A 23580-nucleotide genomic window follows, 5' to 3' on the forward strand; every position below is an offset into this window, starting at 1 on the left:
TCTCAAAAACAAAAACAAAAACAAAAAACAAACAAAAAAACCTGACAAGAAAGATTGCATGGAAGGAATATATAATAGCTCCTCTTTATCGGTAAGGGATATGTTTCAAGATGCCCATGGATATCTGAATCCGAGGATAGAACTAAACTCTATTGCCATCACTAGGACACGTTTCTATGCATGTCTTCCACCCACAAATTAAATGCCTTTTCTATGTCAACTAAGTACTTACCACACACCGTGGCTGCAACTTTTGCAGTTTGAGTTGTGGCAACAAAACTAGTACAAATTTCTTTTTTCCTATTTTGAGATTTCCAGGATAGAAGATTCATTCATCTTAGCAACCTCAGCCTACAGTTTTCCTTTCCTTAAGTCAAGAACTAACGTCTGGGAGTGCCTGCAGCTCTAAGGTGTGGATACTCTGGACAAGGGAACAGGCAGGACAGAGGGTGCAGGACAGCTCAAGATTTCATCACGCTACTCAGAACAGCATGCAACTTAAATCAGGAATTGTTTACTTCCGGATTTTTCCATTTAATATTTTCAGATCACAGTTGATTACGGGTAACTGAAACTGTGAAAGCAAAACTACAGGTGAGAGGGGACTACTGTAGAGCAATCTCATTCCTGAACACATCCTTTATCAAATGTAGGTATTATTTATTTGAGCAATAGCTGATAGAAATCCTGATGAAGATGAAGCAAAAAAGCTAAAATAGAAAATGTTAATGTAATTTAGTTATGTTCATGTTCATTTTATATATAACACACTGTATATGTAACATTATATATATATTTCTCTTCACTAAACATGCTTCTCAGAGAACCAAGAAATATAATACTATTCTTATGTTTATTTTATTCTGCCTTTACGTCAACAATGGCCAGTGAAAACAACTTGGGAGTAATAATAAAGATGGCCAGCGAGCCGAAAGTGTTCTCAGCAAAGCAGCCCTCTGATCCATATACTTTAGTTACATCTTACATTACCAAGGTAAATATGCGCTCCATGAAAGAAACAGGTCCAGCAAATGTATTTTGTTTTAATTTTTTCTGATTTGTGTAGGGAAAAAATGCACAAAAAGGCATTCATATCTTTTAGGAATACAGGCAATTTTTGATTTTAATTTTGTCTTTTTTTTCCTGATTTGTGTAGGAAAAAATGCACAAAAATGCATTCATATCTTTTAGGAATATAGGCAATTTTTGAACATTTACCTATGGAATTAAGTGACATCTATCTTAGAAATAATATAACATTCATCCCAGAAATCTATGAAAATACTGTAAACAAGAGTATACCCTTGCGAGCATTTGGTAAATATGAAAAACAAAGCTCAATAACAAAGATATATCATAGTGTTGTTTTGAGGGATGCAGCCCAGATTCATGATATTCCAAATATGCCTGTAATACCAGTTCAGTGACACTTGGATAAAAGATGGACAACTTTTTTTCAACCTATAACTGTCCCCAAAAGTGAAGAATATATTCATTCCACAAGACATTTTGAATATATCCTAAATTAATGTTACCTGTTTAGAATTTTTTAATTTTAGAATTGACAGGCAAGAATGCATCTGAAAATCATTGAATAATGACTGGAGTTGGAATATTTTCCATTTTGACTACTTATTCATATTTTTAGTATATACTTAGTATATGTTAGGCACTACACTAGATGTAAAACCAGTATGAAAGGAGACAAAGAGAATTGGGTTTAGAGGTGCAAACAAATGAGTTTCTGTAACTAGATATTTGTTACTAAAATTGAAAAGCAAAAATCTTGAAATAGACAATATTTTTGATCAGTTGGAATTTTGAGGAGGCTCCAGTTCCAGCATATTGATATGAGGAAATAATTGAAGCAGGAATTGTAGTTCTATTCATGGATGTAGTGCTTGAATCTAGAATACTACCCGTCATATAACACAGGCTCAGAGAACAAATGCTGAATGAATGTATAAGCTGCTCAGGATTTTACAAAGATCTAATATTTGAGTCTGTTTAGATAATAACAGAAAGTACCAAATACAGCTCTTATTTTGTCTGGCCAACTTCTAGGTGTCTTATTCATATTAATTTACTTATGCTTATCAGTCCTATGAAATTGGTGCTGTTTTTATTCCCATTTCATAGGTGAGCATACAGAGACTTTAAACAACCTGCCCAAGGTCCCACAGTTAGTAAGCATTGGAAATGGAATTTGAACCCAAGCCATATGGTTCAGGATTCTGTACTATTAGACAATGTGCTACACTGTCTATGTGGGATCTTAGGAATTTTAAGAACTATCGAAATCAAACCTCACCTGGGGACTCAAAGCATTGTGGACAGAATGTGTTAGGTATTCATTCTTTCAATTCCCAGTCTCTCATTCTGTATTAAACCACCAATCAAAGAAGAAGTCAACAATCCAACCATGGGGGGGATGGGCGTAGAGATTAAGTATTTTTGCTATTTTAAACAAACAATAACATTGATATAATATTCAACTACCCTTAAGAAACTGGTCATACAACCTGTTTGTAATGCTACATCAGGATAAGCAAGACTTGTTGAACAAAATAGTATTAATTTTGAAATTATATGCTAAAGCTAGACTGAGAATTCACCTATTATAAACAAATCAAAGTGAGAGTTGTCAATATAGATAATAGAATCTTTTAAGATAAGTTTGCTATAAAATAATGAGTCTTTGGCTATTACAAAGATACACACATGTATGTAAACTTATGAAGAATGACCCCATTTAAACAAGACTTAAGCTTCTGCTTCATGTTTCTTATTAAAATGTATTTTCTTAATAAAATGTATTTTCTTATTAAAATGTATTTTGTGTGCAATTTTCAAGAATTAAATTAAATTATTCAGTAGGCCAGGAGCGGCGGTGACTCACGCCTGTAATCCCAGCACTTTGGGAGGGCAAGGCAGGCAGATCACAAGGTCAGGAGATCGAGACCATCCTGGCTAACATGGTGAAACCCCGTTTCTACTAAAAAAAATACAAAAAATTAGCCGAGTGTGGTAGCGGCTGCCTGTAGTCCCAGCTAGCCGGAGGCTGAGGCGGGAGAATGGCCTGAATCCGGGAAGCGGAGCTTGCAGTGGACAGAGATGCGCCACTGCACTCCAGCCTGGGCGACAGAGAGAGACTCCATCTAAAAAAAAAACAATTATTCACTAACTCATCTTCTGTTTTGAAAACATATTGACAAATAAAATTCAACTTAGCTTTCGAATAACACATGTGAATGGCAATCCTGATTAGTAAAAGGTTTGCATTTAAGACTTCTTTCCTTATTACTTGAAATACAAACACGAGGCATTATAGACAATTGTGTTAGTCATTGTGTTATAATGTGTTATAACACATTATAATTGTGTTAGTCATTGTAGTAAATGTAGAATCAATATCATTAACAAAGCCACTGTGGTGATATATGGGCAGGTTGTGTTTATTGTTCCCTAGTCAGCTTCTTAATGAAGCAACGTCTTAGTCTCTGTGGGTTTCTCAATATTCCAGAGAAGTGACGAAGCCACTGGCCACCTCAGGTTTCCAGAATATTCTGCTGTAAGGCAGGCCAAACCAGATCAGAGTAGAACAATAAGCTCTCCTTAGACTTCCTAACATAAAGATAATAAATTAATTCAGTAACATCAATGCCTTTAGCATACAGTTATTGCTGTGAGATCGAGAAAGATTTTGTTCTCAAATGCTCACCATGGGAATGAGGAAAAGAAATGACCTTATATTTGGCATGTACTAGAGATTTGGCAAACAGCTGATCAGAATAGTAATTTAGAAGAGATAATCATATGGGAATTAGAGTCAAATGATCAAAGTTCAAATGTCAAATTAACCACTTATTAGTAGTATGATCCTTGCAAAGTCACCTATTTTCTAGGGTGTGTGTGTGTGTGTGTGTGTGTGTGTGTGTGTGTGAGATGGAGTCTCGCTCTGTGGCCCAGCTGGAGTGCAGTTGCGAGATCTCGGCTTACTGCAAGCTCCGCCTCCCAGGTTCACGCCATTCTCCTGGCACAGCCTCCCGCGGAGCTGGGAATACAGAGGCCCGCCACCACGTCCGGCTAATTTTTTTTATTTTTGATAGAGACTGGTTTTCACCGTGTTAGCCGGGATGGTCTCGATCTCCTGACCTCATGATCCCCCTGCCTCGGCCTCCCAAAGTGCTAGAATTACAGGCGTGAGCCACCGCACCCGGCCAAAGTCACCTATTTTCTCTAAGTAGTTATTTCTTCATTTGCTAATTGGATTTACATGACCAATTGTGAAGATTTTTTTTTAGAATTATGCAAGATAATGTCTAATAAATGTTTAATACAGAACCTATACGTAGTAGATGAAAATTTTCGAGGTGAACCCTGAAAACATTGTGTTACATCTTTAAAAGTGTGTTTATATAGTCATATGAGCTTTTCATCTTCTACTTTTTTCTGTTTTACTGCAGTTTTTTGCAAATGACAAGACATGCACCAAATGCAACATAAACACAAATAACCAAGCAAATGGAGTTTATGAGAAAAGAGAAGATGAAAGGTGATAAACATTTTCTACCATTATTAATGCTATAGTACTTAAGTGTTAACAATTTACCATTGACCCAACTTATTATCTAGCATTATAAAAATTTTCTGTTAAAAAGTTATATGTATCATAATAGGTCTTATGTTATACTTTATTAGGTTTTCATTTGTTTGATTGACATACAGACATATTTGACAATCAAAATCTATAGTTTGGGGGCCAGGTGCCATGACTCTCACCTGTAATCCCAGCACTTTGGGAGGCCGAGGCGGGCGGATCACCTGAGGTCACGAGTTCAAGACCAGCTTGGCCAACATGGTGAAACCGCATCTTTACTAAAAATACAAAAAACTAGCTGGGCGTGGTGGTGGGTGCCTGTAATCCCAGCTGCTCAGGAGGCTGAGGCAGGAGAATAGCTTGAACTTGGGAGGTGGAGATTGCAGTGAGCCGAGATCGCGCCATTACACTCCTGGGCAACAAAAGCGAAACTCCATCTCAAAAAATAATAATAATAATAATAAAATAAAAATAAAGAAAACAAAATCTATAGTTTGTATTTAGGTAAAAGCTACCACTGAGGTATGGATCCTCACAGAAAATGAGTTTGCACCTAGACTCATGTTGTAGTTAGCAGGTGACAGCTCCCCCTCCTGGTCAAGAGCGTAGATGAAACCCTGCATATCTGACCATACTCCTAAAATCTTTCAGAGCTTATCTTGTGGATCTGCAGGTGAGAAAATATTTAGGCACACAACACACATATGCATATACATGAGTTTATGCACACACAAAAACATACTTATCTATATTTTCATTCCTGTCCCACATACATAGGCTTGACAAATGCTGAGGATATGAAAGGCAAGATGATATATTTGAAAGGTACCCTCTCCTTGTGAATAGTAGTGCAATCCAGGAAGACATTCAGTACTCACAGAAATCTACATTCAAGGCTCCAAGACTATATTTTTACTTTATCAAGGCATGAGGTTTTCAGGAATAAATAATATCTACATTAAATTTAAATGCAACTGAATTTTTTCATAGACTTTTATTTGTTTCTCTCAGATTCTTCTTAATTTCTTGAGTTACTAAAGTAATATTTATTAGATCGCACTCTGAGTCAGGTAGTATGCTAAATGCTAGGGATACAGCAATGAACCAATCAAGTGAAATCCCTGCCTCTGTAGCAATAGAATTCTAGCCAGGGGAGATAAATGTTCACATTAATTTGTACTTCGTCTCTGAAGTTTTCAATGTGCAAAACATGCACAATAATTAACAGTGAGTTTTAATCATTCCCCCAGTGAAGTTCAGAAATGTGAACTTTGATTCTCTCACTATTACTTAGAATAATAATAGTTGGCCTATTTCTTAGTAAATTTGTGGCTCTATTTCTGGCTTCTCACTGATGTTTTTAAGTAAGTCAAAAATGCTAATAGGTAGAAATATGAAAATCAGATACTGCGTTATGAAAATGTGAAGATCAGTGGTACTGCGGCATAGAAGTCAGTGAGTTTGTGTCCTTTGTAGGGACATGGATGCAGCTGGAAACCATCATTCTTAGCAAACTATCACAAGAACAGAAAACCAAACACCGCATGTTCTCACTCATAGGTGGGAACTGAACAATGAGATCACTTGGACTCGGGAAGGGGAACATCACACACCGGGGCCTATCATGGGAAGGGGGGAGGGGGGGAGGGATTGCACTGGGAGTTATACCTGATATAAATGACGAATTGATGGGTGCTGACGAGTTGATGGATGCAGCACACCAACATGGCACAAGTATACATATGTAACAAACCTGCACGTTATGCACATGTACCCTAGAACTTAAAGTATAATAATAATAATAATAATAAAAGAAAAAAGAAAAAAAAAACAAGTCAGTGAAAGATACATCTATGTGAAAGAACTTACTGCCATTGTTTAAGAACTTGATCCTTTTCCAGTCACCCCAAATATGAACCATTTCTATCACTAAATTTATCATTCTCATTCACAGGGAATTATGGAGAAATACTAAATAAAGCATGTTTTGAAAAATTCCCATAGGCTTTGAATGAGCAGGAAAAATTATATATATATATAAAAAAAGAAATCCCTCTGTAGAGATCTTGCACAGGCCCTGGTGTTGTGTTTAAGGTTACCTTCTGTTAAAGCTCTGTTTTTAAGCTACTGAGATTAGATTTTTGAAGCCATAAGGTAACCTTTCCAAGACAGATTTGTGAGCTTTTATTTATTAAGTCAAGAACTGCCCATAGAACACCACTGTTATCATTTAGTTTGAGGTGATTATTTATTAACATCAGGCTGGAAAATGACTTAGCACCCGTGAGATCCAGAGTTACCAGCTGTTCTTGTTCACAGATACTGCACACTAAAAACAGGTGTCCTTGACAGTTACTGTCTTTTTCTACTATAAGGGGCTTGTTGAAGTTTTATCCTACAGAATGTCCCTCAGTTGTAAGGAGCAGAGATTTATGGTTAGATAATATGGTTGCAAGGATGCTTAGAGCCTTTCTTCTCTCTATAGAATGATCCTGAGAGGAAAATAAAGATACTCAAGAGAATGTGTGAGGCATATTATGACTTAGTAGTATAGAAGAACAAAAACTAGCAAAGCACACTGAAGGTAATTTTAAAATGTAAACTGTCTTCTATTAGGTTGGTGCAAAAGTGATTGCGGTTTTACCATTAAAAGTTATTATGTGACCAGGTGCAGTGGCTCATGCCTATAATCCCAGCACTTTGGGAGGCTGAGGTGGGTGGATCACGTGAAGTCAGGAGTTTGAGACCAGCCTGTCTAACATGGCAAAGCCCCATCTCTACTAAAAATACAAAAATTAGCGGGGTGTGGCAGCATGTGCCTATAATCCCAGCTACTTGGGAGGCTGAGGCAGGAGAACTGCTTGAACCTGGGAGGCGGAGGTTGCAGTGAGCCGAGATCATGCCATTGCACTCCAGCCTGGGCAACAAGAGTGAAACTCCATCTCAAAAAAAAAAAAGTAATTATTCTGCAGCCAACCTACTAGAAAGGTACTTATATATAAAATACTAAATAGAACCTCAGAGATAATTATAACCAGTACTAGAAAATAGACAACTCTCTTTTCATATTAAACTTTATTATTGCTGAATTATCTAGATATCTCTTCTCCTCCTTCTGATATTTTCATTCTCAGTGGTGTAAAGGAAATATTTTAAAACTTTTGCAGCAACTGTCTTTAAAGTTTCAACATATGTGAGAGCTATCACATTGATGTTAAAGATGATTGTCTTGAACATATGCAATAGATAAATGCTGGTTGTCTCTCAGCCATTGCAATTTTCATTCAGTGCTGATGAATAATGTTTAATATGAATGCAATGCATTATTCCAACTTTTTTTCTTGTTTGCAGAAAAAAATTGTTTCATTCATCTATTTATGTTTTTAAAAAGAGTCTGAAACAGGGAGCTGTCTGTAATTTATAGAATTGTGTACCTTTTAAGGTGTCAACATTGTTATTTGGGCTACTGGAAAAAGAGGCAAATAACTTAGCCAAGACTTATTTATGAAACCTCATGCTCTGAGCAAGCTCCATGTTATAAGACCTAAGAGCTGTGCAAGAGAACCATGAGGGCAGAATTAGAAGGTTAGGCCTGGAGGAATTTGGCTCGACTATGTCTCCATAATCTTACCAAAGTCAGTATGAGAAATGATACTCCTTAATTATCATTTCAATTTAAAATACTTCTTGCACAATTACAAAATCAACCATTCACTTGACTAAACAGCATTGTTATTTTTCTCTGGAGTTGGTTTTCAAACTTTGGGGGAGGAAAAACTGTATTTTTTTATTGCAGCTCTAACAAATTACCACAAATTTAGTGGCTTAAAACAACACAAATGTATCATCTTAGAGTTCTGTGGGTCACAAATTCAAAATAACTCTAACTAGGTTAAAATCCAGGTGTCTGGCAGCATGGAATTCTTTTCTGGAGGCTCTCACACGAATCCATTACCTTGCCTTTCCAGCCTCAAACACTGCCCAGATTTGCTGGTTTGTGACCCTCTCCCTTTACCTTTGAAGCCAGTAGCATAGCATGTCTCAGACCTTGCCCCATTGTCACATCGCCCTTTCTGATGCTTCTTCCATTTTTAAGGTTTCTTATGATTACCTTAGGCCTCCCCACATGATCTAGGCTAATCTCTAATTTAAGGTCAGCTGATTAGCAACCTTAATACTATGTGCAACTTTAGTTCCCCTTTGCCATGTGACCTGACATATTCACATGTTCTGAGGAGTAGGACATAACTTAGTTAAGGGCCAGAGAGGTGAATGGAGTTCTGAGCTGCAACTTGTTGCAATTTAACTTTAATCAAATTAATTCCCTACTAAATCACACACAAAAAAATCAAAATTCACCAAAGATATTTAACAACTCTAGGTATCAAAGACACAGCAATCACAATAAAAAGAATATGATGTAAAGTATCAGAAAAGTCAGTCCTAAGCGGAAAAACAGTCAAAAAAGTCCAATCCTGAGATGAGTTGGATGTTGAAGTTATCAGGCAAGGATTTTTAAACAGCTGGTATAACTATGCTTAAGGATTTCTTTCTTTTAAGTGCTTAAAGTAAAAGAGAAAAATCATACCCAAGAAACAGAACACATGAAAAATAACCAGGTAGAAATTGTGTAACTAAAAAAACCCAGTATCTAATTTTTTTAAAGTGGGTTTAATAGCAAAATGGAACTCATATAAAGAAGAGTTAGTAAAATTTAATATGGATTAATATAAATTAGGCAATTTTTAAAGAGAGAAAACATAATTTAAAAAGAAAGAACAGAGCCTCAGAAATCTTGTAAGAGTATATGAAAATTTCTAATATTTATAATCAGATTCCCAGAAGAAAAAGGCAGAGAGAAGTGGTAGGAAAAAATCTGAAGAAATAATGGACACACTTCTCAAGTTTTGTAAAAGTCAGTATTTCACAGGTTCAAGAAGATTGGCACCACCTATCAAAAGAAATATGAAGAAAGTCACACTCTAAACTCATCCTCATCAGATGGCTGAAAGCCAAGGCTAAAGAGAAAATCATGAAAGCAAGTGGAACAGAGAACAACAATACATCACCCAGAAGGGAACACAATTCAAGTTTATGGAAAATCTTTAAAAATATTTATAAATTGGAAAGGTGGGAAAATTAAGTACTGAAAGAGAAAATAATTGACAACCCAGAATTCTATATCCAGCAAAAATATCCCTCATAAATGAATGCAAAATAGCATATTTTTCAGATAACAGAAAACTAAGAGAATGTGTTGTCCTTGTACATGCACCAGGAGAGAAGCTGAAAGTTCTGAGGATGAAGAAAAAGTGGATAGTAGAGAAAAATTCATATATTAAGGAAGAAAGAAAACATCACTAAAAATGATAAACATATGGGTAAATTTAAAATTTTTTAATCTGAATTTAGAATAAATGAATGTGACTATATACATACAACATTTTCTTGTGGGATCTTAATGCACAAAGAAGCACAAGAAACTTGGGGGTAATTAACATAATTCATACATTATTCGTCGTGGTGGTTTTATGGATGTATTGGTCTGTTAAAAGTAGTTGAACTGTACACTTTAAAAGCTTGCAGTTTTGTGGGGGGCATGTAAATCACATATAATAAAGTAACTTGGGGCCGGGCGCGGTGGCTCAAGCCTGTAATCCCAGCACTTTGGGAGGCCGAGACGGGCGGATCACGAGGTCAGGAGATCGTGACCATCCTGGCTAACACGGTGAAACCCCGTCTCTACTAAAAATACAAAAAACTAGCCGGGCGAGGTGGCGGGCGCCTGTAGTCCCAGCTACTCGGGAGGCTGAGGCAGGAGAATGGTGTAAACCCGGGAGGCGGAGCTTGCAGTGAGCTGAGATCCGGCCACTGCACTCCAGCCTGGGCAGCAGAGCGAGACTCCGTCCCAAAATAAATAAATAAATAAATAAATAAATAAATAAATAAATAAATAAATAAAGTAACTTAACAGAAGATCCTGAGAAGAAGGGGCATGACAAGTTATAAATGCAATAGATGACCAGTAAATAGTAATAGTAGGTGTGACTCTCATATGCTTTGCTTACTTATGTTTTTCCTTTTATGGTTCCAGGAACTCTAAATGTAGGGAACTATGTCATAATATGTCACTGTGGGAAGATTAATCAGAAAAATAATTAGTCCTTCAAATATGAGTACCTTTTTTATTGTTATGAGGTAGAATGTAATTTATCCATCTAAAAATTAGAGTATGGTTATTATGTATTTATTAAGCCCAAATATTTTAGAGTCATTCATTCTTGATTCTTTTTTTTATTTGGATTTTTAAAAGTGTAAGTTTAATTGTCAAAATATATCTTAAATCCATCCATCTCTACACCCGGCACTCTGACTTGAGTCACCAACATCTGTAGTTGCTACCTGGTAAAATACAACCACTTCTGAATGGTATTCCCCTTTCCTGTCTCAGCACAACCAATTTATTCATCATTCAGCAGTCACAGAGATCTGCTTTAACTGTGCCTAAACCCCTCCAATGGCTTTCAATGGACTGCACGTAAAACCCAAACTCTTTATTATTTCTTATAAGGCACTAAGTTGCCTGATCCAGGCCCTGTCATACTTCCTGAGCCACTCTTTTACTCACTGGGATCTTGTCACACTAGCTCATGATAAGTTCCAAGATATTATCAACCTATTTCTTCCATCAGGGACTTTTAGCTTTCTGTTCTCTTGTCTGAAGCGTTCTCTCTCACACTCACCTTCTCATTTTCAGCATGGTCAACTTCTTTTCATTCTTCAAGATTCACTTCAAAAGTTGTTCCCACTAAGAAAACTCCTCTAAGCAGCCTTACCTAATCAATTCTCCCCAGTAATGTCTATGCACAGTACTCTATTTACATCTTTGCTAACATTTATTACAATCTTTCAATTTTTTAACGTATGTGTTTAGTCATTTGCTTCTATTCTTTTTCACTGGAATATAAACTTTATCAGACACACTGTGAGTCTTTTGTGCATCATTGCATTTTCTATTCTAAACTAAGTGTTCATTGTGTAGTAAATATTCAATAAATATTGAATGAATGAGAATGGAACAATGTTTAAGCAAATTAATAAATACATATTGGATCAATGCTATTTGTAAACTAAATTCTACAATTTTTATTCATGAAATATTAACAATGCTTTTTTAATGAAAATTTCTTATAAGATTCTTCCCTGTTCTTCCTCTTATATCAGCTACTCAAGAACTGAAAGAAAATATGGTGGAGCTGGAAAAAGTCCAGGAAAATTTAAAACTTGCACATAGCCATCCAAATGCAACAGTATCCCCACGGAAGATGGTGTCCTGGGATTTGGATGTAGAAACAGAGCAAGAGAATAAAAACAAACTTACAAATGTAATCTTTTCTCATGGCTCTAGAATAACTAAAATAACTCATAATAACATTAGTCTGGTTACTTCAAGTAAATATCCTTCTGATGTTTGAGTTTCTGATGCACAAGGCAGTCCACTAACAAACTGAAACCATCATGTTGATTGATGTTCAGAAGGAATATATTTGAAGACATTTATTTCATAGATACCAAAATGCATATTTGCCATTTTCTTTTAGGGGTCTTTTTTTTTTCACTCATGAGGATTTAAGAATCACTTCTAGTTAAGTAACTCACTAGATTCATATTGTGACTTGAGACTCTCCAAAACTGTAGATGCTGTATCACTGAAAGAGGAGACTATTCTTTCTGACTTTTGTACGAAATAGCCTGACATGTATATTGCAATTTAGAGTTTTATTGAATCAATGATTATAATTAAGATAAAACATGATCTTGAGTGGTAATGATCAGACCTAATTTTAGGGTGAACAGCAGAGGAATAATGCAGTAAATGAAATAAAACTATCATTAACTTCATAAGAACTTTGAGTAATATTTTGAAAGCTCTCAGAACCTAAAATAATTGTACATATATATTTATATGTGTGTGTGTGTGTGTGTGTGTATATATATATATATTATATATATATATAATGTTTTCATGATACTTGTGGCTAGCCAAGATCTACGGAAAGAATACAATGGAAAAGTGTCTTAAAATGCGTGTGTGTCTGTGTGTGTGTGTGTGTGTTAAGAAACAGGCAAGTTACTTTGCAGATATGGTTCCCTAGCCATCCCTTCCCCATGCAGGCGCTTATAAATAAGTTATCTCCTATTTTAGATTTTTTGAATGGCTGATCCCCATTTGATACCATGTCATAGTAGGCATAACTGACCGCGGAAACCAAAATCCAAATTAACAGACAACATGGGAATATTCCTGTCCATATGTGACTCACTGTTTATTGCTCCTCTACTTGACACTCACTCCAGCTCCATGTCCAGGTACTCCACATTTGCTTTTACCTGTGAGAGACCCAATCCTGAAGCAATGACACATCGAGTTGGCCCAATTCCATTCATGAGCTCTAATCACCTCTTTCTTTCTTACTGGATTTCTGCTTCTCACTTAGCTCCTGGAATGTTCTTTCCCTGAGCATGAGAAACTGCTCTTGCCTGAGGCACCTCTTTATCATGGATTAGAGTCAGACACACGGTAGATGCACAAGACACACTCATTTGTGGCTCAGCCATAAAGCCTCATTGGACTCATAATCACAGGTTATTTATTACTTTTAAGGTAAGATAAGATGTTTTCCATATTTAATTTCACATGAGATATATTTTCTCTGAGTTTTTTTTTTCATTTAGAAAAAAGTTGGTAAAAATATGCAAGAAGCATATATCTTAAACAGATCTTGGGATTAAAAGCCAATAAATAACCCACTTTTTACAGAACACTGCATTTGACCTAAGGGTAAAAAAAATCACACAATTATTTTTACTCCCAGTTGAACTACAGGAAATCAGAATGATGGAGGTGAGCAAGCCAGAAGCAATAACCATTTTAATCAAGATTATCATTTTTAAATCTTGTTCTACTTTTTATTTTATTGGCACATAATATTTTACATGTTCATGGGATATATGTAAGAATTTTTTACATGTATAGAATGTGTAATGATCGAGTCAGGGTAGTTGGGGTATCCATCACTTTGAGTATTTATTGTTTCTATGTGTTGGTAACATTTCCAGTCCTCTTTTCTAGCTACTTTGAAATGTTGATATCCTTTGAGAGTCATGAAAAAAGTGGGAGGACATTTCAGTTGCATTTTCTTCTTCATCAGTGCTTTTTCCCCTTCAATGATAAGTATTATAATTGATCTCAATTACTAGTATCTTGATTTTCAGTGGTGAAATGTAATCATTAGTTGTCGTTTATAAATTGTCATTAATTTTCTTGTTATATTTAAATTTTTAAATTCACTTCAATGTAACAAATATTTACTATACTCTTACTACCACCACCTTCTCAGATTTACTTGATTGCTTACAAGATTCCTGTCTATAAACAGTGTCCTAGTTAGAACCTCAACTGTTCTGTTTCCAACACCTAATGCAGTGAATGAATGAGTAGATAGTATGAAGAATGTTCCCTATCTTGGAAATGTAAGGTGAGTGTAAATACTTATCTCTGATACAAGAGAAAATATAAAAAGAACTTTAAAGAAGGTAGGCTGGGTGCAGCAGCTCACGCCTGTAATCCCAGCACTTTGGGAGGCCAAGGCAGGTGGATCACGAGGTCAGGAGTTCAAGACCAGCCTGGCCAAGATGGTGAAATCCCGTCTCTACTAAAACCACAAAAAAATTAGCTGGGCATGGTGTTGGGCACCTGTAGTCCCAGCTACTCTGGACGTTGAGGCAGAGAATTGCTTACACCTGGAGGGGCGGAGGTTGCAGTGAGCTGAGATTGCATCACTGCACTCCAGCCTGGGCAACAGAGCGAGACTCTGTGTCAAAAAAAAAAAGTAAAAGTATTGTGAAAAAGTAATCACATTATTTCTGATAGTATTTGTCCCACAAATGCATCTTAAAATGAATTAAATATTTCTCTGCTTTTAAACTCTAAAGCAGCTAATAAATCACCACAGATTCCATAGGAAATATTTCAAGATAACTTGCAAATTCATAAATCAGTAAGCTAGGTTTCTCAAAGCTTAAGTAATCCATGAAAATATTGAGAACACGGAACATCTGACTTTGCAAATCTTGAAAGATAATTAATTTTATGACAAAATTAAAGTATGTAATTATAAATATGGATCTTAATTTAACTACTTTTATCTTCTCTACCCCATGTTCTAGTTCCACAGTTCTTTAGAACACTGATATTTCATAGCAGCATAGCAAATTAAACACGAGAACAGTTAGCTAAAAATCACTTGAACTCGCTATAACAAAATATCAACTGTAGATTTAGACTTCAAGAAATATAAAACTATGACTCCCATTGACTGTAATATTAATTGTTGAAAATGTTATTAATGTAGAACTTATCATCAATCTAGGCAACTAAAACTTACAGTGATACAGTGATATTCCTCTAACATTTAGACCATTAATTAAAATAATTAATTTTGTGTTCTTTCTGGGAAAATAATTTTATTTTGGAAGACAAATGAATGGTAGACATGGTACACATTTTGTTCTTATGATACTCTTGGACAGCTAAGATCTAGGGAAAAAATACAGTGAAAATGTTTCTTAAAATTATGATTGAAAATGCAAAATCTTCAAAGCCATCTTCAAAATCTGAAGTAATAGACATTGCTATGGCTTAAATATTTGTGCCCTCCAAAGCTCATTTTAATTGTCATTGTAACGGAGTTAAGAGGTGGGGCCTTTCAGATGTGATTAGGCCTTGAGAGCTCAATCCTCATGGGCGAGTTTAAAACCTTAATAAAATGGGTTTTGGGGAGTAAGCTCTCTTTCTTGCCCGTCTGTTCCCGGAACCTAGCCAGGTCTGGCTGCAATTTCTCATGGCCCAATAAGGAGAAGCAGACAAACTAGGAAAGAAGGGAATTTATTGCTGTAACCAGGCTCAGGGAGTAGGTCAGTGATAATTCCACCAGACCAACTCAAAGTGTGACAATTTTCTTAGTGCTTATGTAGCTTGGGGTCATGTGCCAACGTGCAGCATTCGCCTCAGTCTATTGGTAACTGATTTTGTTTCAACTGGAAGGTCAGAGGCAGAAAAGTACTTGCTAAGTCCGATTAAACAGTGAAGTCCCCAGTACCTTCAAGCCCTGTCTACTGTGGTACTGGAGTGATTATTTCTATCCTATCTCCTTTTCAGCTTGGTCCAGAGAGCTGCCTTAGACTCTCCAATAAATCTGTTCAAACAGCTGCCTCCATTACCTTGACTCATCTCAGATTTCATCAACCAGAGATGGGTCCTGGAACTAGGAATGTAAGGCTGTCTCTATCATTCTCCCTTGTTCCAGCACGGGAAAACCCATGCAAACCTCCTACTGACCGTATGTTTCATTTCTAGCTTTGATGTCTGGGCACCGCTTTCCCTAGGTTTAACTATTCACTCAATGTTAAGGCAGTGCTGTGGAAATTTGTCTGTGTAACTGGGGTGCTAGGCAGGCCTGTCTGTGTGACTGTCATGCAGGCCTGTCTGTGTGATTGCCAGGGAGAACTGGCCTGCCACACTTCTACCTTTGACCATGGGATAGTGGTAAAGTAAGAAGGCCCTTGCCAGGGGCCAACTCCTCAAGCTTAGACTTCACAGCCTCCAGAACTGTAAGAAAACAAATTTACGTTTATTATTAATTACCTAGTCTCAAGTATTCTATTACAGTAGCACAGAACGGGCTAAGACAACAAATTGGTGGCCAGATGTGCGGCTGTTGCTATAATAAATACGTAAAATGTAGAAGCGACTTAGAACTGAGTAAAGGGGTAAAGGCTGGAAGAATTTGGAGAACAGGCTAGAAAAAGCCTAGATTGATGTAAATAAAGAGTTAAGGACAATTCTTGTGAGTGCTCAGAAAAAGATAATTGTAGAGAAAGACGGAAACTTCTTAGAGATTACAGTTGACCTTCCATGCCCATGGATCCCACATCTGTGGATTCAACCAAACATGGATAAAAAATATTTGGGAAAAAATTCACAATGTTCCAAAATGCAAAACTTCAATTTGCAGTGTGTCAAGTACAATGTTGAATACTGTACTGTTGAAGTAATGTGTAAGCTTTGTATTAGGTAGTATAAATAATCTAGAGACGATTTAAAGTATGCACATGAAAGGATGTGCCTAGATTATATGCAAATACTATGACATTTTACATAAGAAACTTGAGCACTCATGAATTTTCATATCAATTGGGGGTCTTGGAACCAATTCCTTATAGATACTGAGGGACAGCTCTACTTAGTGATCATAACCAGAATGTTGATAGAAATAGAGACAGTAAAGGTAATTCTGATGAGGTCTCAGATGGAAATGAGGAACAAGGTATTGGGAACTGGAGAAAGAACACCCTTATTATAAAGTGGCAAAGAACTTGGCTGAATTATGTCCCTGTTCAAGTGGCAGAGAATTTATGAGCCATGTACTAGGATATCTGGCTGAAGAAATCTATCAGTAGCAAAGCACTGATGGAACTGCACAATTTCTTCCAATAGCATATAGCAAAATTCAATAAGAGAGAAATCATTGAAAGGTAGAATTCATAATTAAAAGGGAAGCAGGCTGGGTGCAGTGGCTCATGGCTGTACTACCAACACTTTGGGAGGCTGTGGCAGAAGAATTGCTTGAGCCCATGAGTTCAAGACCAACCTGGGCAACCTGGAAAAACCTTATCTCTACTCAAAAACAAAACAAAATGCAACAAAAATTATCCAGGTGTGACGGTGTACACCTGTGGTCACAGCTACTCAGGAGACTGAGAAGGGAGGATTGCTTGAGCCCAGGTAGTCCAGGCTGCAGTGAGCCATATTCATGCCACTGCACTCAAGTGAGGCCCTGTCTCAAATAAATAAATAGGAATCAGATATAAAAAAAAAATTGGAGCATCCCCAGCCTGGCCATGTAAAGAATAAAAATATGTTTGGGAGAGAATACAAAGGGTATTCAAAGGCCAAGCAACTCTTTGAAGAAATTAGTATGAATAGAAAAAAGATTCTGAAGGCATTTCAGAGATATTTTAGGCTGTCCTTCCTATCTCAAGCTAAGAGTTCTAGAGCCTTGAGGCTAGAATGGCTTCAGGGGACAATCATGGGGAGCCAATGGGGCCTCAGGCCTTGCTGCCTTGGCCACTCCAGTTATGGCTCAAGTAGACCCAGATGTGGCTTCACCTGCTACTCCAGAATGTATAAGCTGTAAATCTTGGCAGCATCCACCTGGTGCTAATTTTCAGGTGCACAGTACAAGAGCTGTAGAAGCATGGCTACCTCCAACTAGATTTTAAAGTACATACTAAATAGACTGGAGGCCCAGACAAAAAACTGCAGCAGTAGTTGGAGTCATTCCAAAGAGTCTCCACTGAGGCAGCGCCTAGTGGAGCCAGTTCCAAATCCCAGAACCATGGAGCTACCAGAGTGCAAAGCCAACCTGGGAAAGCCACAGGCATTCTACTCCAATATGCAAAAGCAGCTATGTGGGCTGTAGTCAGCAAAGCCACGGGAGCAGGGCTCCCCAGGACCCCAAAGGCTCAGCCCCTACCACAGTGTGTCCAGGAGGTGAGACATAGAGTCAAGAAAGGTTATTCTGGAGCCTTAACACTATCAAACAACCTGTTTCATGTTGTTTGCCCTGCTTGGTTTTAGACTTACTTGGGATCTGTTTGTTACTTCTTCCTTCTTGCCTATGAGAATGTCTATCCTATGCCCATCCCACCACTGTATTTTGGAAGCATATAACTTATTTAATTTACAGGTTCACAGCTGAAGGGGATTTGCTTCAGGATAAATTATGCCTTGAGTCTCACTCATGTCTCATTTAGATGAGACTCTGAACTTCAAACTTATGAGTCGGTGCTGGAATGAGTTCAGACATTTAGGGATGAAATTAATCTATCTTGTGTGTGAGAAGGACATGAGTTTTGGGGGGCCAAGCACAGAATGGTATGGTTTGAATGTTTTTCCCCTCCAAAATTGATGTTGAGATTTGATTGCCATTGTAACAGTACTAAGAGGTGTGGCTTGTAAGAAGTCACTAGGCCATGAGGACTCCAGCCCAATAGGTAGGTTTAATGCCTTAATGAAAGTGTTGTCAGGAGTTGGATTTCTCCTTTGCCCCCCTGCCTTCTGCCATGGAAAGATGAAGCAAGAAGACTCTCTCCAGATGCCAGCCCCTCAATCTTGAACTTGCCAGCCTTCAGGAAATAAATTTATCTTCATTATAAATTACCCACTCTCAAGTATTCTGTTAGAGCAGCACAAAACAGACTAAAGCAGATGCTTACCCATCTATTCATTCCACAATTATTTATTAAGTTAATGTTGACTATTCCCTAGGGACATTGTAGTTAATAAAATGTTCCTTTTGTATTTACTTCGTTTTGCCTTTTGCTTATTTAGAGTGCAGTTAGAACTTACTTCCAATTACCCTTTAAAAGCATCTATTGTGTTTTGTAAAGCAACTCTTAAAGGTTTTCTCCTTCCCTCAAACAGGCACTCAGTTACTTGAAAGAATTAAATGACAACAGAAACAAACTCTTCAGTTTAAAGTTTCAAACTATTTACCCCAACATTTCTGGAGCAGTTTAAATATATATATATATATATATATTTAAAACACATATCAGAATTTAAGTATTTGATATTTTTACATACTTAGCTTTTCATAAGTCCATTTTAGTGGTGCTTTTTATTGCACGATAGGATAATACTGTTTGCTCTACTTCATAGATTAAAAGACCAAAACAGTATTATCCAGAAATTAAAACTAAACTTGTATTCTTTTTCTCCAGGCTATTAGCCCAGTGGAGGAAAGAAAGAATATTCTGTTAGAACAACACATAGCAGGGTCCTTTGTCACACTGGAAGAAATGAAATAGGCTTTATCCAAATAAGAAAGCGCTATTAAAGATATCTCCTACCTAGGTAGGAGATTGAATGGTCCTCAAGAAACAATCCACTGCTGCAAATTTTAGTTAGCACAGTAAATATTGGTGATATTTTCCATATGAAACTTTGGTGATTAAGGACACGAGAGGGAAGGTGTTTTATACATTTTCTTTTTAATTTCCTGGATCCAGTGTGCTGGGGCAAATGGCTCACCAAATCAGAATAAACTAGAACAGAGAATTAGTGAACTAGAAACAGTGATGCTGCTATCTCAGACCGGTGGTTTTCAAAACCTTTTTACAAATTAGAGGCTTCTTTCTTCTAAGAAAATCTTATCCCTAAAACCCCAAAGATAAAACATATTGAAACAAAAATAATGATGAAAAACAGAGATGCTTTGTTGATGCTTTAGATAGAGTAATTGGAGGTCTCAAAAGGACAAATGCTTGAAAATTCATTAGGAAACCAAGCCCTTTGGAGTTCACTTTGCAAGATGCTTATGGGGTCCAATCCTCTTATTCTATTCAGGGAAAAGCAATGAGCTTACATGACATCACCTACAGTCATGTAGCTGGTGAGTAGTGAACTAGGTTTCCTTACCTGTGAACTAGGGTTCCTGAACTTTCCATCTCATGTATTTTCAGCACCTCTGATTTCATCCTATCTCTCCAGAGTAGACAGGTGTAAGAAAACGTTTAACTGATATGCAGGCACCCCACATTTGCCTTCACAAATTCAAATTCAATTTATAGCAAGAAAAATAATCAAGAATAAATGTTCTTCTTATCTTTTATAGGAGGAAAGCATTGTTAATACAATAATGTATTTATTGGAAGGGATGATCCATAGCAAGGTCACAGGCAAAATAATTGTAATACAGACTTTTTTCTGTGTTCTTCACCATCATCAAGACTGTGGTTTATGCTTACAGTGCAGTTAATTAAAACACTGAGATAATCATAGGTTTGATTTTTGTGTGGATTGCATTGCGTGTTCCTCTTTGGCCTTTAATTAAAGGAGCTATTATCTCTCAGATACTAAAGACAAGAGAGTGTTGATGGATTGGTATCTTAAATATTGAAAGCCTGTTAAAAACAGATACTGTAATTATGATGGCTGTTATCAACTTTACATATAAAGTATTTATATAGTATCCTGTTGTTACCGTGAATAATAAATACTTAATAAACAGTTAAATGTCATGATTCTATTTCAATTTTTATGCATTTTTAGCCCCCTCTTTTCTCTTCTTTATTTTTCTGTCAATACTTTTAAAGTTGGTCTTGTTAATGCCAAGTTAATGGTCAAGTTTATTCTCAGAGTTAGTATTTATAACTCTAATTACCTAAGTACAGGAGTAGTGAGTTCTGGAGCCTGAATAATTTAAATGATTGGGGCCTGGAGGACAGCCATAGACAAAATGATACTTATTTAGAAAATGTCAATAATAGGCATATCTTAAAATAAAATTATTGAATTATTTATTAAAACAATATGTCTGTATGTATTTGCAAAAATTATTCACTGTGTAATAAGAGAAAATGCAAGGAAGTTAAAATACACAATACAAATTTTTTACAACTTACAAGAAAGAAAAATGAAATTTTAGAAAAGATATCCACTATTTACAAAATGTAAATATTTTGCTACAAAAAAAGTCATGGAAAAAAAAATTGTATTATAACAATGCATAACTGAATCAGAAAAAAAAACAGCACTTCCCTGAAGTTCCATGGGGTGAGTACAAAAAGCTTGTTGTTTCTATAGCACCAAGAGGTGCGTAAACCAGGGTGGAGCATTAAACAAACAGTCCTAGCTCACCTGTTTGGATTTATTTAAAAATTTATAAGCCAGTATTTAAGTGCTATGTAATTATGAAATATAATTAGTCAGTTTTATATGCACATTGAGTTGGGAAGATTAAAAATGCATTCTGAAATCAGAATCTCCAGAATCATAGCATCTCCAGCCACAATGAACTTTAAACGGCATCTAATCCAATGGCCCCTGATTCTCAAATCCTTCTCATAACTACCAGCCTATTGAGCATTTAACCATTGTCCAAAAACCTCTAATGGTGGAATAGAACAGTTAAATAGAGGCAAGTGCAGGGTTTAAAGTTTCTTTCAATACAATTATCTAATCTTCATTTTTTATCAGGTCCTTATTATATACTGTGATATTCCAGCTGCACAACAAAGAATCCATCACCTGCTCACCAAAAAAAAAAAAAAAAGATGCTGAGAGGTTTAAGCACAATAAAGTAGATAATTATACACAGGCAAACACTTTTTCCCACAAAGCATTCTTTAAGGATATGCCAGAGGATCTTAAAAGATCTTTGAAGAGCTATGAATTGATAGAAATACAATCTTGGATTTATTTTTTAATCATTTACTGGTTAATAAAATTCCTGCTTTCAATGTAGAATTACAGCTTTTAACTGATCCTACTTTATTGTAGATTTGCATAAAGAAGAAGACAATCTAATGTAATATCTGAAAGCAAAACAAAGAGAATAATAATAGTTCGAGGTCTGAATTATATTCCTCTGCCTTTTGATATGCATTGCCAAATTTCCTGTAAGATATCCTAATATATTTATTTAGAATCTACAATTCTATGTAAATATTAACTTTCTTAATGTTGTGATTTACTTTTAAGAATCTGGCAACTTAAATTCGTGACTACTTAAAGAATCATTTTATCTTTATGTATCTAAAGACATGAAAGTCTTATTTCCTAAGGAATAATGGGACCAAAATTTTTTCAAGCCACTTTACTTAAGTCATTATTTTCCCTGTAACTCAGAATACATTAACTCCAGTATCAAAATGTAACCATTATGATTCTTCATGTTTTCATGACTCTCCAAACTGTGTTGTTAATCATTTTGAGGTAAATCTTTTCAGCAAGACTATAATGACCAAAGTTCATTAAAATCATCAAGATGTGGAAAAAAATAACACTGGGTTGCATTAAAAATGGAAAACACCCCAAGTTAACTCTTACAGATAGCCTATTGTCGAAGATAGGTGAGATAAATAATTTAGGACATTCATTTTACATTTTCAAATTAGTAATGTATATTCTGTGGCTTTCTATTTATATAGAGATCCATATGGGCTACTGTGAAAAATACATTTGTTAAAATATATTATCAAATTATTTAAATAATAAAATTGACTTTAAGTCAAGTTTTGCTCATTCACACGTATTTATTGAATGTTTCACTATATACCAGCTACTGTTTTGTTAATCAGCTTTTTTTGAGGTATATGTTACATTCACTAAAATAAACTCATTTTTAGTGTGTAGTTCAATGAATTTTGATAGATGTATAAACTTGTGTAACCACCACCACAATCAAGAGATAACACATTTCTAAAATACTTTTCACCCCCACCCTCTGCTCCAAGCAATCATTGATTTACATTCTGTTATATGTTAGTCTAGTCTATTCTAGAATTTCATAGAAATAAAACTATTCAAGTGGTGTTATTTTATATATTGCCTTTTTCTATATTTCTCTTTCCAAGCACAATATTTCTGAAATTAATCCATAGTTTTGCATTTTGGGAGCTCATTTCTCTCTGTTGCTGAGTACTCCCATCCTATGAAGTTCTCTATTCATCTGTTTTAAAGATATTTTAACTGTTTCCAATTTTAAGCTATTATGAACAAAGTGTTATGAATATTTGTGAATATATCTTTTTGTGATCATATGTTTGTATTCTCTCGATAAATACTCAGATTGCTGAGTCATATAATAAACTTGTTTTTAGCTTCCAGTCACTGCTTTAAGCTCCTAAAGTGCAGGAGTTTATTTGTTTGTTTTTAAGAAAAAGCCGATGTTTCAGCTCTTATTCAACTTACATGAAAACTTAATTGAACTTACATAAAAAAAATTATCCAATGCTTTATATATATGTGTTTGTATGTGTATATACATATATATAAATACACTCAGACATATGCCATCTCAGTAATAAAATACTGAGCCTAGGCTAACTCAACATAGCCTTCGCTTTTTCTA

At 35.9% G+C, this 23580-nt stretch overlaps 1 long non-coding RNA gene across 1 annotated transcript; it reads left to right on the top strand.

The window, feature by feature from the left end:
• Positions 1 to 887: 887 nt before the first annotated feature.
• LOC104672125 lies at positions 888 to 23352 on the top strand. The gene is made up of 2 exons (XR_749363.2): positions 888 to 994; positions 21705 to 23352. It is a non-coding gene; the product is annotated as an uncharacterized LOC104672125 (long non-coding RNA).
• Positions 23353 to 23580: the final 228 nt, after the last annotated feature.

Source organism: Rhinopithecus roxellana, chromosome 16 (assembly GCF_007565055.1).
Source record: "Rhinopithecus roxellana isolate Shanxi Qingling chromosome 16, ASM756505v1, whole genome shotgun sequence".
Lineage (NCBI taxonomy): Eukaryota > Metazoa > Chordata > Mammalia > Primates > Cercopithecidae > Rhinopithecus > Rhinopithecus roxellana.